Genomic DNA, 14,921 nt, shown 5'->3' on the forward strand with positions numbered 1-14,921 from the left:
TTTATTGTGATATAAATAACCAATAAGAAGTTTCTTCTATCGAAACAAAAATGTGTGTTTATTAGGAGTACTGTATTACAACGGTGCTTTGTGCTGAGATTGACAGCATCAGTACATTCATGAAATATGATGATGGAAAGACAAGGAGTGCTAACAGCGCGCATGGCAAAAAAAAACAACAAAAAATATCTATATATAATATAATAAATTCTCAGTTTCGCTGCTCAGTACACAAAAGCAAGTCACGTGAACTAGAAAATCTTCTTAAAGACGAAAGAACAGGTTGATGGTCACGACCAGAGATTTAAGTTTTAGAAAATGTTCAGTGGTGTTACGATTTCTTGTTTCTGTAACGAGAATATTTTCGCCCTTAAGGTAGCTACTTGTTCTTTTTTTTTTTTTTTTTTGCCAGTCTCTGCTCTTCAGGATTAGCTTCATGTTCCATTAGTAAATTGTCCTCGTCTAAATCTGACCAATTTTGACCGCAGTGAGAAACCTAGGATATCATTTATGGTTTTTCTTCGGTCGTTTAACATAGAAATACGACACTTTTTAACCGAGCGCTAATTGTAGAGAAGTGTCCCTTGGTTTTAATCTTGGTTTAATAACTGGAGAGAAGCAGTGCCACCTGGCTTTAATCTTGATTTAATAACTGGAGAGAAGCAGTGCCACCTGGCTTTAATCTTGATTTAATAACTGGAGAGAAGCAGTGCCACCTGGATTTAGTCTTGGTTTAATAATTGGAGAGAAGCAGTGTCACCTGCCTTTAATCTTGTTTTAATACTTGGAGAGAAGCAGTGCCATTTGGATTTAATCTTGGTTTAATAACTGGAGAGAAGCAGTGCTACCTGGATTTAATCTTGGTTTAATAACTCGAGAGAAGCAGTGTCATTTGGATTTAATCTTGGTTTAATAACTGGAGAGAAGCAGTGCCATTTGGATTTAATCTTGGTTTAATAACTGGAGAGAAGCAGTGCCATTTGGATTTAATCTTGGTTTAATAACTGGAGAGAAACAGTGCCACCTGGATTTAATCTTGGTTTAATAACTGGAGAGAAGCAGTGCCATTTGGATTTAATCTTGGTTTAATAACTTGATTTAATATTATAAAATATAACACGTAGAATACATTAATTAAACTATAAAACAGGAAAAATATAAATCTAAGTATTAATTAATTATTAAGTATTAATCGTATATTTTGAATTTCGCGCAAAGCTAAACGAGTGCTATCTGCGCTAGCCGTCCTTAATTTAGCAGTGTAACTCTAGATGGAAGGCAGCTAGTGATCACCACCCACCGCCAACCCTTTTACCAACAAATAGCAGTATTGAACTTCATACTATAACGTTCACATGTCTGAAGGAGCGAGCATATTTGCTATAACTGGGATTCGAAACAGCAACCCTCAGGTTACGAGTCGAGCGCGCGAAACAACTGCATACCGGGCAGCAAATGTTGAATCTAATTAACAACTGTGATATTATTATAATAAATTGTACATTAGAACCAATTAAAACATCCATTGAAATGAGTAATATGTATTCATTAATAACTTAATGGATTCAGTGAACATTATTCGATCGAGAACTTGCTGTTATTGGTTTACATAGGGTAGTGTATGTTTTCTTATAGCAAAGCCACATCTGCTGTGTCCACCGAGGGGAATCGAACCCCTGATTTTAGCATTGTAAATTCGTAGACGTACCGCTGTCCCAACGGAGGACTTAAAAAGAGGAGCAGTCCACTAAAGAAAGGGGAAGAAGCCCCTGACGCTGTTTCGATTTTGTCCTGGTACAACAGAAATTCCTCAATCCATAAATGACCCCATGACAGACTGGATAAAAAGGTGTCACCCAAGCTGTCTAACGGGTGTTTGTTACTCAAATGTTCCCCAGGAAGTTTACGAACTTACAACGCCAAAATCCTGGGTCCTATTGCCCTCGGTGGACATAGCAGGTAGCCTAATGTGATTTCGCCCCATAACAAAAAGTCTGTGGCTATTCAAATAAAGAGGCGTTGTTATAGCACGCTTATAAAAGATATATTTGGCAATTTTGATCTTCTATCGCGTGATTCTCTTATAGGCCATCATAAACACCCTATGCTTTGGCATTTAACACAAACTTAAGGTAAACTATCATTTTGTGTTAGTTTGGTTGGTTCAAAACTACTAATGAGGGATGCAAATTAAAACGCATGAGAATCAGTAACGTTTCATCACTATTGGTTTGTTACTATGATGTTAATAAACCACCAATCAGAACATCAGAAAATTTAATCTAAAATTAAATTGCTGTTATGATGTGTATGAACTCAAGAATAATTAACCAATGACACATAAGAGTCAAAACATCAAGAAACAAGTATAAAGAGGAAGTTGGACGTTGATTTAAACAAGAAACGCAATTTCAACAACTAAAGATTATTCTATTCATGTTATTTAGAGTACGACATTTTGTCTAATTTATTGCATAGTTGTCAAAGAAGGTTCAGCTAGGTAAACATTGGTATGTACCGTTTCTTTAAACTTTTGTGTTGATGCCTTTATAATAAAAAGGTAATAAATGGGAAATCCAACCTGTCATTCGATCCACCACTGGTTGGAATAACTTCAGTGAATTTGATTCGTCATTTATAATTTTAAACAACACAAATCAATTAAAACAAGACAAGTCTTTATTTCATTGGTCAGAAGTGGCCTAGTGGTTAGCTTGTTAGTGGTTAGGTTAGGATTCATGGTCTCGTATTATGTTACCGCAAAAACGCCCTCCATACTTTGGGGTCGTGGACGTGTTATAAGAGGGATGATCAAATGACAGTTTTTAATTAGGGTTGTCCCAAAGTTCACGATGGATGCTATTGATTAGTTGTTTTCCTTCCAATATGTCAGTTCAAAATTAGGGCAGATTTCAGTACGTATCAAGAGCTTTCAATAAAACAAAATTTGATGTTAGAAGATAAAAAAAAAAAAATGATATGAAGAAAACGTCGTCTCTACTGTTAATCAGATTACGATAAAGTCTGACGTAGCGGATTGTGCCATTAGAACGAACTTTTGTGGTGTTTTTCGTTATACTCTCTACATTGCAAGATAATCCAACAACGTCTTTGTTTGGTTGACTTTAGAACTTGCTTGTTTAAAACGGATTTTCAAGTATTTTGTTTGTTATATCACATTTTCTATAGTAAAAATCTTCATGTTCCCAAAATGGTTTCTTCTGTCACATTTAAAAACAAAGTTATTTATCATATATAATGTTCTAAATTGTAAATATCCTTGGCAGGAAACTGAAAATTCTTGGTTTGAAGCAAGCTAAGCATCTTAGTCACTTCATACTGCAAAACACTATGAAATAACAGGTTGTGTTTGAAAACAACCAAACTGTTAACGTTAAAATAAATATTTAAAAAATTCTATCTGGAAAGAAATGTTAATAAAGCATAAACATGTTTAGTTTTTATCTTAGTTAAACAAACATCGTACCCTTTTCAATGCTGTCCAGTTATAGCAGTAAGTTTACGGATTTACAACGCTAACATCCAAGGTTTTATTTCCTCGCGATGGATACAGCAGATAGAATAATGCGGCTTTGCTTCGAAACAACCCATCAACCAAACACTCCATTGTTGCCTGTCTATTATAACCTTTTATTGTTACTCTTTGATCTCCTTGTGTTTTCCATTTGTTGATGTTTATCACATGACCTGATTATTTCGAGATTACGTTTTCTGCTATTTTTTGCATCCCGGTCACATGATTACGCAAAAATTAATATTAGTAAAACATGATTTCTTTTAGATACGTTTAAAATGTACAGTTTTGCAAACTGGATTATTCTGGATATATAAATATCAACAAAGTTGTGTTTTTTATTGTGGAAAACAAGCCTGTTTGGTTTGTTCTCAATTTCTCATAAAGGTACACGAAGGCTATCTGCGCTAGTTGTCCCTAATTTAGCAGAGATGGACTAGCAAGGAAACAGGAAGTCAATACCACCCACCACCAGTTCTCGGAATATTATTTTATCAAAGGATAGTGAAATTGATCGTTACATTATTATGTCCCCACGGCTGAAAGGACGAAAATATTCGATAACGGAAGTTCGAACTCATAATCCATGCACCAACGAGTTTCGAACATGCAATCCCTAGGCTACAAATCGAGCAATAGGCCGAAAAGGAACTTCATATGTTTTAAACTTTAAAAAAACCATGCTATATCTTATTCAACTAATCTAAGGTTTCGTTGATAGAAGGTGTAGCAAAAAATATGGCAATTCTATTTGTTTTGGAGTTTACGGACCATGAAGTATAGAGATTATTATAAATTTATTGGTCGATGTACCTGTTCAGTATACTACAAAGAAGTTTTTGTTTTGTTTTGTTTTGAATTTCGCGCAAAGCCATACGAGGGCTATCAGCGCTAGCCGTCCCTAATTTAGAACTGTAAGACCAGTGGGAAAGCAGCTAGTCATCACCACCCACTGCCAACTCTTAGACTACTCTTTTACCAACGAATAGTGAGATTAACCGTCACATTATAACACATCCCCCCGGCTGAAAAGGCGAGCACTGTTGGTTTTGTTTTGTTTTGAATTTCGCGCCAAGCTCGACGAGGGCTATTTGTGATAGCGTCCCTAATTTAGTAATGTAAGACTAGAGAGACAGTTAGTCATCACTAACCACCGCCAACTCTTGAACTACTCTTTTACCAACACAATAGTGGGATTCACCGCACATTATATCGCCCCCACGGCTAAAAGGGCGAGTATGTTTCGTGTGACTGAGGATTCGAACCAGCGACCCTCGGATTACGAGTCGAGTGCCTTAACCAACTGGCCATACCAGACCCCTTGAAAAAAGTAGGAGTGATATCCGAACGCTTACTTACTGTATCTCCCCCCATGTCCAGCAGCGTACAAGCTAGGTTTGGTGACAACGGGTCTGTAAGTTCTACAGTTACAAGCAGGTATAATACTTCAGATTCATACTAGTGCTTGTTAACAAATCCTGTATTTAAACAGAGTAAACTTAATTGCTGTTGATACGCATTATATAATGAATTCTTAAATTTTTAATTTTTAATTTCAGAATTCTTCGTTTCCTCAAATAAAGTTTTAAAAAAAAAGAACTCAAAATCAATTCAGTTCGTCTAATGATATGTAATTAGTGTGCGATATTTTCGACTTTAAACATTTAATTTTTGTTAAAATTTCAGTTTCATAAATTTTTACGGTACGTTAGCTTAATTTAGAGTTGATATTTAAAGTAGTTATTTTCTTATTATGGAAATTAATTTTGACTTTTAATTTCTTGGTTTCAAATTTTTTTTAAAATATATAATTTTCCACTCGTATTTTGTTAACATTTCTCCCTACAGCAACACTTTTAAGCTTTTGTTATGTATACAAAATAGACTATTACAAAGAGGTTAAGTAAAATAGTAAACTGAAAAAAATGTAAAAAAGCCAATACATCAAATAGGATTTTATTTGTAGTTAAGTATACAATGGACTTTCCGTACTCTGTCCATTACGGGTATCGAAACTAGGCTTTTAGTGTTTAAGTCCACGGAATTATTCCTGTGCTACTAGAGGCACATCATTTGGCGGAGAGGGTTAAACATTTATGGATTTTTAATAACAGCAACAAAATGTTTCTTTAAAGTTAAGGACAAAGCCACACAATGGGATTTTTGTGCTCTGCCCACCACGAGTATCGAAACCTGATTTCTAGCAATGTAAATCTACAGATGTAGAAATTTGCCACTTGAGGGTGTTATTGAACGAAGACAGCATAATACAGAATTATTTAAATTCTGAATCATATTCCGGTTAAATCTAATTATAATTATTGGCACGCATTAAACAGCACAACTTCGAGTTTCAAAGAATAATTTGATTACAGCTCGCTTTTGGAATTTTAACAATAATTGGAGAAGTTAATTAGTGTCAACACACGTTGTTTTCCCAACATCAGTACACCGAATTTAGCTTTAAATACCGAAGCGATATTGGACAGCAAGTACTCACATACACTTTGTAATATTATAGGCAGAACTAACAATAAGACGCGTAAATTAAAATTTAATTAAATACTTGTATTTCCCATTAGAGCCGTAGCTCAAGTAGCTTTTTTCCTCATGTATAGGTAGATGGTGTACTTGTTTGTTTCTCAATTTCGTGCAGAACTCCACCAAAATTTGACGGACTAGATACAAGCAGCTATCGGCCTACGGTGTAATCGAATAGTGGGATTTAACCGCACCCATAATCAAAACGTACTTATTTTCGAGGCAATGGAACGTGAACATTGAATTATGGCATTCCCAATCCAAGCGGAGTAATCACTGTTTACATGTGTGTGTGTTTTTTAATTTCGCGCAAAGCTATACAAGGGCTATCTGTGTTAACCGTCACTAATTTAGTAGTGTAAGACCAGAGTCATCACAACCCACCGCCAACTCTTGGGCTACTTTTTTTACAAACGAAGAGTTAAACTGACCGTTACATTATAATGCCCCCATGGCTGAAAGAGCGAGCATGTTTGATGTGACGGGGATTCGAACTTTCGACTCTCAAATTACGAGTCGAGCGCCTTAACTACCTGGCCATGCTGGGCGCATATGTGTTCGCAAATAGTGAGAAATGTTTATCAAAATAACGTTCTGCACATTATAAACTTTAAAAATTTTAACTTTTGTAGGTTCTCGTATTTATTTAATTGGCCTTAATTTTGCAAATGAAATTCGGTACAACCGGAAAATTAATTGATGTTCACAAGTGACATTTTCGAAATGGTACCAAACGCTTCTATTAGTTTTTTCTAGGCTGAAATAAACATTGTGCCAAGATATTAGTTTAAATTTAAAAATATCTTTGTGGGCTAGAACTGTTAGACCGTACTAACTCCAGTGCTAGCATACTGTCTTATGCTCAAGAAAGCAGAATATGTTTGTTGATTAACGTGAAAATTCACTAGAGCTATCTTAAGAAGATGGCGTGATGTTAGCGCCATCTAGTGATTACCTATCTTAACATATTGTTAACATTTTCTATGTTAATTGTCAATACTCGTGATCTTTTACAGTAAGTATTCCATTTCTTAAGATAAGCTTAGATAATTGTAAGTTATATCTAAATTTGAAAATATTCCACTCACGTTACCTTTTCCTACACCGTTTGTTAAATTTAGGCCTGGTAGTTAGAGCGTTCGACTTGCAATGTTTGGACCGCGGGTTCGAATCTCAAGATCGAACATGTTCACTCTTTCAGCCGTGGAGTCGTTATTATATAAAGGCTAATCCTACTATTCGTGAGTGAAGATTAGCTGCTGTACTTCTATTTTATCACTTCAAAATTAGGAACGAATGCCAGACAGTCCTTGGGTAGCTTTGCTCGAAATTCAATAAAGCAAACCATTTGTTTTAAATAAAATATTGTACAAGTTTTAGGCCTTGCACTGCTAGCTGCTTTTGTAAGTTTACCGACACTAATCTTTTGTTTTTTGGGTATTTTTCCGTAACGTCTCAAGTTTAAACGTTTTACGTTCACGTGGGAGTTTATTTTAATCCTATTTGTGTAGCATTGCACTGAAATAGGCAAACATTACTCCTTTGTTCTTCAGTCATAAGTTTATGGGCTTCCAGCACTAAAATTGGAGTTTGATCCTCCGTTGTTGACAGTACGTACAAAAATAGTAGTTATGCAGCTAAAACAATCAAACAAAGCGGTAAACAACTTATAAACACATAGCCTGAAGTAGTAAAGGATTCATTTTAATTAATATCATAAAGATACTGAGTAATTAATTGAACAGTAATATTATTTCTGTAACCTTACCCAATATGAAAATCACGTTACACATTGTTCATTTAAAAAAAAAGATACAGATACTAGCCAATACTTACCGCTAAGTGGTGTTCTTAGTACAAAAACAATGAACAGGAACCAAGCAGAAACTCACTGCACTGATTACTTACTCTCATTCAATAAACCTTATAGTATACCATTCGACCTTTTACCATTCCTCAAGTGACTGTAGCTAAAATAATGGATATGTAATTAGTTGTAGGACGAAGGAGCACTGGATAACTTAAAAACAAGCTAGCAAAAAGTACGAATAATTTATATAATAGAAAAATCGTTTTGAAAAGTTTTCATTTGCTATATGATTTGTTGTAGAGCAAGTCATTTGTTCAGAAATGTTTTACAGACCATAAGTGTAAATATCAGTGTTATGTGCTTCACTATATTCAGTTGTGGCACAGTGTTCATATAGTGTTTAGTGTTTGACGGTAATATCAGAGGTAATAGAACGTACGAGTGAAAACAGGGTTATATAGGTTATGATAGGTTGGATTGAAATTTAGGGTTGAATAAATTACGATTGGTTAGGAGGTCAGCCAAATGTACAGGTTGTAACTGTTCAGTCAAAACCATGACTTTCATTAAAACTGCTTAGATACACTACTAAACAAATTACTTTACTCAACATTTCTGTAGATTTCATATGTTCTTATCCCCATAGATCTATCCTTAACACTCACTTAACCAATACCTGCTCTCCTAAGGCACAGCAGTGTCTGCAGACTTACAACACTAAAAACTGGGTTTAGATACCCATGGTACGCAGAGCACAGATAGTCTTTGTGCTTAATTACAAACAACATCTAATACCTATAGCTGTATTTCTCTCTGTTAACATTCCCGTAATAATGGCTGACAGTTTTCATTTCAAATACTGTCTGGTTAAGTAAACAGAACTCAGGTCAGTAGGAAAACACTGGGGTCAAAAGTGTAAAACTAGTTCCAACACACAACATGAACTGGGCCAATAGATACAATCTTATACATCCAACTGATAATTTCCACTGATATCTATATCATTTCCCCATACGACTGTATTCCTGAAACACGTTTAGTTGACCTCTGGGTACAATGGTTCATCACTTATCACTGATGTTATGTGTATTTCGTATAATTTGCACCATTCAATGCATTGTGATTATCCAGGCATCAACAAGAACTGTGTATGAGGTTGTTATTGTTTTAAAAAACTTGGTGGTGAACAATTTACCAAAGTGGTTAACTAGACATTAAATACAAACATTACATATATACATATTTAAATCGGCCCTTGTTTATAACATTAAAATGTATGATGTTAAAATCAATACACAATTAAAATCATTTCAAAACAATGACTCTACATCTTTCAACATGTCACATGTCATCTTCATGAGTGAAGTTACAAGTGATAGATTTCACATTTTATATTTCTTAAACATCGTGTGACTTGTCTGTAATGTTACACTTGTGATTAAAAGCAGAGCAGGTCTTGTCACACTCTTAGATATTCACCAGATCTTTGTCTCTATTTAATACTTTATAATTATATATAAATTTCATTAGTTCCAGCTATTCTCAAGTATCAGTTGTTGTAACAATTTTAGGTCTAGCCAATACAATTGTTTTTTCACATAATTTGTTATTTTGGGTTTTACTTACATGAACCTCTAGAGCTGAATTTTCTATTTTATATTGATTATACAATTCTTTATGTTCAGCTATATGATATTGTAAATCATGTTTTGTTTGCCTAGTATAGATACATTCACATTCAATTTTGTAAATTCCATGTTTATCTATAAATTGCCCATTATTCTTACTTTAATGTAATTTTATATGTTTTTTAATTATTTGTTTATATGTTTAAACATGGAGCAAAATATTTGTTGCTTTTAAATAAATCAACAGTTAGACCTGTAATCTATGACAACAGTAAACATTCCTTTTTAATTTTGTCCAAACTTTGTTTCAAGTTGATACTTTTGTCTATTATTGCCACAATAGTGAATTCATTAACTGCTCTATTCTATGATTCTCGGGTTAAATCCTCTTTTAACTAGTATATGTTTTATCACTAACAACCCATATTTAAAATCAACTTGTATATATCCTCAAAATTTTGTAAATATAATTGTAATACACTGACATTTTTTGTGTTCTTGTATAACACAATTCCTGGTGTAGTAACATAGGAATAGAAAAGGTTTCCTGTAAACAGATGTTTCTAAAAAACCTCTGTTCATTCCATTTTACTGGTATGTGAAACGTGGAATTATTATTCTGTAATTATTTTAATTGTTTGTTAATTTTAACATTGTATGTTTATTATTTTAATACAAGTATTTTTATACAATTAAAATGACTTAATCAACTCAGGTTACATCAATCTTTACACTGACACATAAAACAAGTTGGTTATTAATATTTATGTTGCCTACCTCCTTTATGAAGTCCACTTGTATCACTCAAAACTAATATCTTCTTTTGTTGACTTCTTACTTTCAATTTTCTAAGGGAAGGCACATTATTAGATCAACATCAAAATCACCTTAAGTTCTGTAGGAGTTGTGATCCATCAATTTAAGGCAAGTAATAAATTTCACAGATCATCTGTAGATCATCACGACAGTTGGTCTTAAGGATTACATTAATATACAGTCCTCAGAATCTGATTTTCCAAACTATTTTGTGCACAGTGATGTTCAGGTTTTCTGTGTTGTTTTATTTTGAAAAGTTTTGATGTACATAAAGAAAATGTAATACATCTTGTAGATTCTTGCAGGCAATCTGTACATTCTTACATTATAGATTTCATTTTTGAACAGATCTTTGGTGATTTTAAGAAGAAAAAGCTGGAAAATTATTGTACATATTTAACAGAAATATCAGTTCAGATTTCAAAATGTTTCTGGAGGAGGTGGAGGGTAATTATGTGGGAAGTCCAGGAGAGTTAGGCACCTAGACTGTCCTGGCTTTTTTAAAGTATTAAAATGTAAAACATCAGTACATTCTGAGAGCATTTTCTCTGATGATTTCCTATATTATTTAGTAACCCCTAAAATAATGCAAATTGCACATTTCAAATACGTACCATTCTCATAAAAAATAAATGATATTAAGCATGGGGGCAACTACTAAAACAACATTTATTGTTTATACCAATATACAAAAATAAGCTACTGTACTAGTAGTGGTTTAAAAATCTTACCAGAAAATGTCTTTCAGCTGTACCAGATTCGTGTATCACCTAAAATGGACTTTTGTCTGCTTCCTTGAAGGAGATACACAAGAGAAAAATAATACAGTACAAACAATCAGTCTTTATAAGATGTACAACTCATTTTCAATACTTTAAATACGTTACACTTTTTTTCATCTTTAATCACATGGAAAGTAATTCACAGCTTCAGTTTACTTGAAGGAATTGGAAGTTTATAACAAAAAAAAGTAGGATCGCAGCATCTTAACAAGTAGGAAAAATATGTTAAGTATAATTACACTTTTCATATGGGGAATGAAGTTTGTAATCCATACATCTTAAATACAGTTAATACTAGTTTGTAATATACACAAAATTTACAATACAGATATTTCAATGTGTCAAATGTACACATTACCTTTATTACAAATCAGAGAACAAAATACACATCTAATTTTTTTGCTTATTAAGTGACAGCTGACATATAAATATTCATGAACAAAAGTCACTACGTCCATAGCTTGTACGTTAAAGTGTTTGATAAACAAATCATCTACAAATGCAGGAATGTTAGTTTTAATGTTTCATAAAAGAAGTTTTTTTTTTCCATTAAGAGTAATATCTGACTCCTAAATATCAAACTTTTGTTTTATAAGTTCTACGACTTCATAACTCCTGATACCTTTTCTATCACAACATGCATAGGATTCATCCTAAAAAAAATCTCCTTTTTCATTTTTGCATCTTGTCATGACAGATTTATTCCTTGTGCATGTTTTAAGTTATTATCTGTTTAGAAATCTCTTCTTTTACATCATTCTTATAAATTATCCACAGAAATGATATTTCATCTGATAGTATATTTATGGATTATTCAAAGAAATCTTTTTTATTAGATTTTCTCACAAAAATTAAGTCGTTTTTATTTTAATACACTTAAGGTGAAAATTTATTGTTTACTTCATGACTTATATGCATAACACTTTTATAGTGTTATCAGGAAATACAATTGTGGTTCCTTTTGTGATGATCTACAGTGATGGTCACTCTTAATAAGCTGTTAAAAAAAAACATTTTTGATGTAACGTTCACTCTTTAACATATTTGGAAGTTTTGTTTTCTTAATCTGGACCTTCCCAACAAATCAAGTGACATAAAAGGTCAGCAAAAGATCAAACATGATCAAGCAGCTGCTACAGCTAATGAACCTGAAGAATTTATCTTTCTTGATTTAAACAAGTTTAAGGGTGCCTATACCAGAAATTATATCCTCTCCTCCAACATCAAACCCCAGATCTGTTCCTGTGATAGGTTAATAAGACAAGCAAATGGCAAGCATGCACATGGAGTAGCAGATATTCATGAACAGCATTTAAATAAAAACAAATAGCTCAATCCTACAAAATGATCTGGAGAGACTGACAAAAAGTGAATGGTCAGTAAAATCATACAGACTGGTGAAGGAACTTGTACTGTAAAAATAAAATTATTGAAATAATGACACACACACAGAACTTCTATTCTTGGCAAAAGTGAGCAGGAAAAAACCCTCTCTCTTTAATACAAATTATGAATAAGGCTCAATCCTTTTAACAATATTAACACTAGAATAAAGAATAACATTAGTCTAGAGAGCTAGAATAAAGTGGCATTATTATGACAAAACTCAGTCTTAAATGATAATGTCAGTAGATCACCACTGGTCACTAAATAATAATACAGGCTCAAATAAGTCATCTCCAGTGACAAAAAATGTTGAAAAACAAATGACTGTTTTTTCACTAAGCACAAGAAGTCACATGGAAGCACTAAAGCTTCTTCCGAGAAACCTTCAAAAATCCAAATGTCTTCTTCATGATGAATGACACAGAATTATCAACACACATTGTGACCACAAGTATGAAACAATCTACAAAGCTAAAATCATTAAACTGTACGTGATATTTAGCTTGAATACTGCAATAAATATATCTATAGAATTTGTATGTAGAACTGAAACAGTATCCACGAGTGTATTTTTAGTTTCAACTTTTCAATGTGTATCTATGTAATTTACTTGTACATTAAAATTCAGTAATTTTCATTGTGTTGAGATTCAAATTTCACAGTATTTATTCTACATCATATGTATACATAAGTGCAGTAATGTTGATTATTTAGTAATCAGATTTTTGACGTGCAATCTACAGAAAGTCTATGTAATAGTACATCAGTGTTTATTGTTTTGATGAAATTAAGTATCAGTTGGGTTATATATTTGCACTTGTTGTTGGTAGTTCATAAACATTTAAATAATATTTTACAAAAGTCTGGATGTGCATGTATGTCTTTGTACAACTAGCAAACCACTGGGCCAGTTGTACCACCAAGCCCCTCAATGAGTGAGGTAGGCGTCGATGTACAGATCTGATCACTTATGTCTTGTTACATCTGGTGAACCATTAACCCAACTGTCATAAGTCCTGGTACCTATTCTTAGGAGCCTCTAGGAAGTGACAATAGGAGGTTCATCCTTTTAATTTCTTCCTCCTATGTCTTCCTCTTGTGGTGAATGGGTGTGTCAGCATTGATTAACAATAGCATTTCTCATTCTACAAAAATGGCAGATTAAAATTATTTGCCCAAAGGTAAAGTTTATAATTTATGATCATATTTATACACCATTTATAGAATGCTTGCAGACAATCAAAACACTAAAAACTCCTTTTCTAACTCACAAATTTCTTGAACAAACTACATTAGGCATACAATCATTGTAAAGTGGAATACCCTTGTTGATATTTATATGGTTAATAAAATTGTAAAGTCTTGAAATTTGTTGATGTGATGAAAATCAGTTAGTCTCTTCAGAAGCTATGTTACTTCATACTATGATATGTGAGAAATATGATCGATTTATCTAACTTATCTCCTTTAATGATACGTTCTAAATGTAACTATTTAATAGTCAAAGTTTGTCTTGTTTTGTACATCATGAACAAAATGAAGCCTAACCAACAGGTATATACATCATTATAGTGATTTATCTATAGCGGACTTTCTTTTATACTGCTATTATAACTTATTTCTACACAAAAAAACCTATTACAGTAAAACCTGTCTAGGTGGAATTGCACAGGACCAAGTAAAATTTCTGGCTTAAGCAGATTTTCCAGCTTATATAGTGAACATGTATTTCTTTAATTATATATAATTTTTGAGTGGAACATTATACTTGCTTGGTTCAAGGGAAGTCAGATGTTTGTGAATCAAGTTATTATACTGTTTATGCTATATTTATTAGAATAAGAACAAAAATAGACATTCAAAATATACATAAGTACACAAAATCTTAATGAAATTTATTTGAAGTGTAATTTTAACTGTTTCATTTTTAATGGACTTTCTCCGTAGTTAAAGAGAATGCCAATTCTATGGCCTTTTCATAAAGTCCATCTTCCCTCTCCATTTTGCATACAATTTGATAGCATTAATATAACTTAACACTTGCGATGAAATAGGAATTTCTATTTCCTCACTATCTTTTCCATTTTAGTCATCTTCTGAATCTCTCACACTCATCATCTTGCAATTCTATTATAGATTTTAAATCAATTTCAGTTTAAATCAGTTTCTGTTCAAACATTCTTGTCATGTTCACAAAACTTTCTGCGTTCATAGAATCATCTGCATCAGTCTTCTCAATCAGAGTTTGGATTTCACTAAAATCATCATAACAAACAACTTTTAAAAAAATGAGGGTATTTACTAGATTTCTTTTAAAATGAGGGTATTAAGTAAATTTTCCTTAAATTTTGAAATTAGGGAAAATAGGAATTTATTTTTTTCATGAGAATTATTTAAATAGTAGAATTTTGTATTTAAAAGAC

At 32.9% G+C, this 14,921-nt stretch overlaps 1 protein-coding gene across 3 annotated transcripts in view; it reads right to left on the reverse strand.

Moving 5' to 3' along the window:
* Positions 1–685: 685 nt before the first annotated feature.
* LOC143252516 (synaptosomal-associated protein 47-like) overlaps positions 686–14,921 on the reverse strand; it is a 30,887-nt gene continuing 16,651 nt past the window's right edge. The window contains exons 4-5 of one of the 3 annotated variants that reach the window (XR_013029031.1): positions 11,062–11,124; positions 686–8,046 (exon numbers count right to left, since the gene is read on the reverse strand). The gene's annotated coding sequence lies outside the window, so the exon portion shown is untranslated. Of the gene's footprint in view, positions 8,047–10,980; positions 11,125–14,520; positions 14,754–14,921 lie in introns of those variants that run through there. The other 2 variants (XM_076504768.1, XM_076504769.1) reach the window with 2 other exon arrangements.

Source organism: Tachypleus tridentatus, chromosome 6 (genome assembly GCF_004210375.1).
Source record: "Tachypleus tridentatus isolate NWPU-2018 chromosome 6, ASM421037v1, whole genome shotgun sequence".
NCBI lineage: Eukaryota > Metazoa > Arthropoda > Merostomata > Xiphosura > Limulidae > Tachypleus > Tachypleus tridentatus.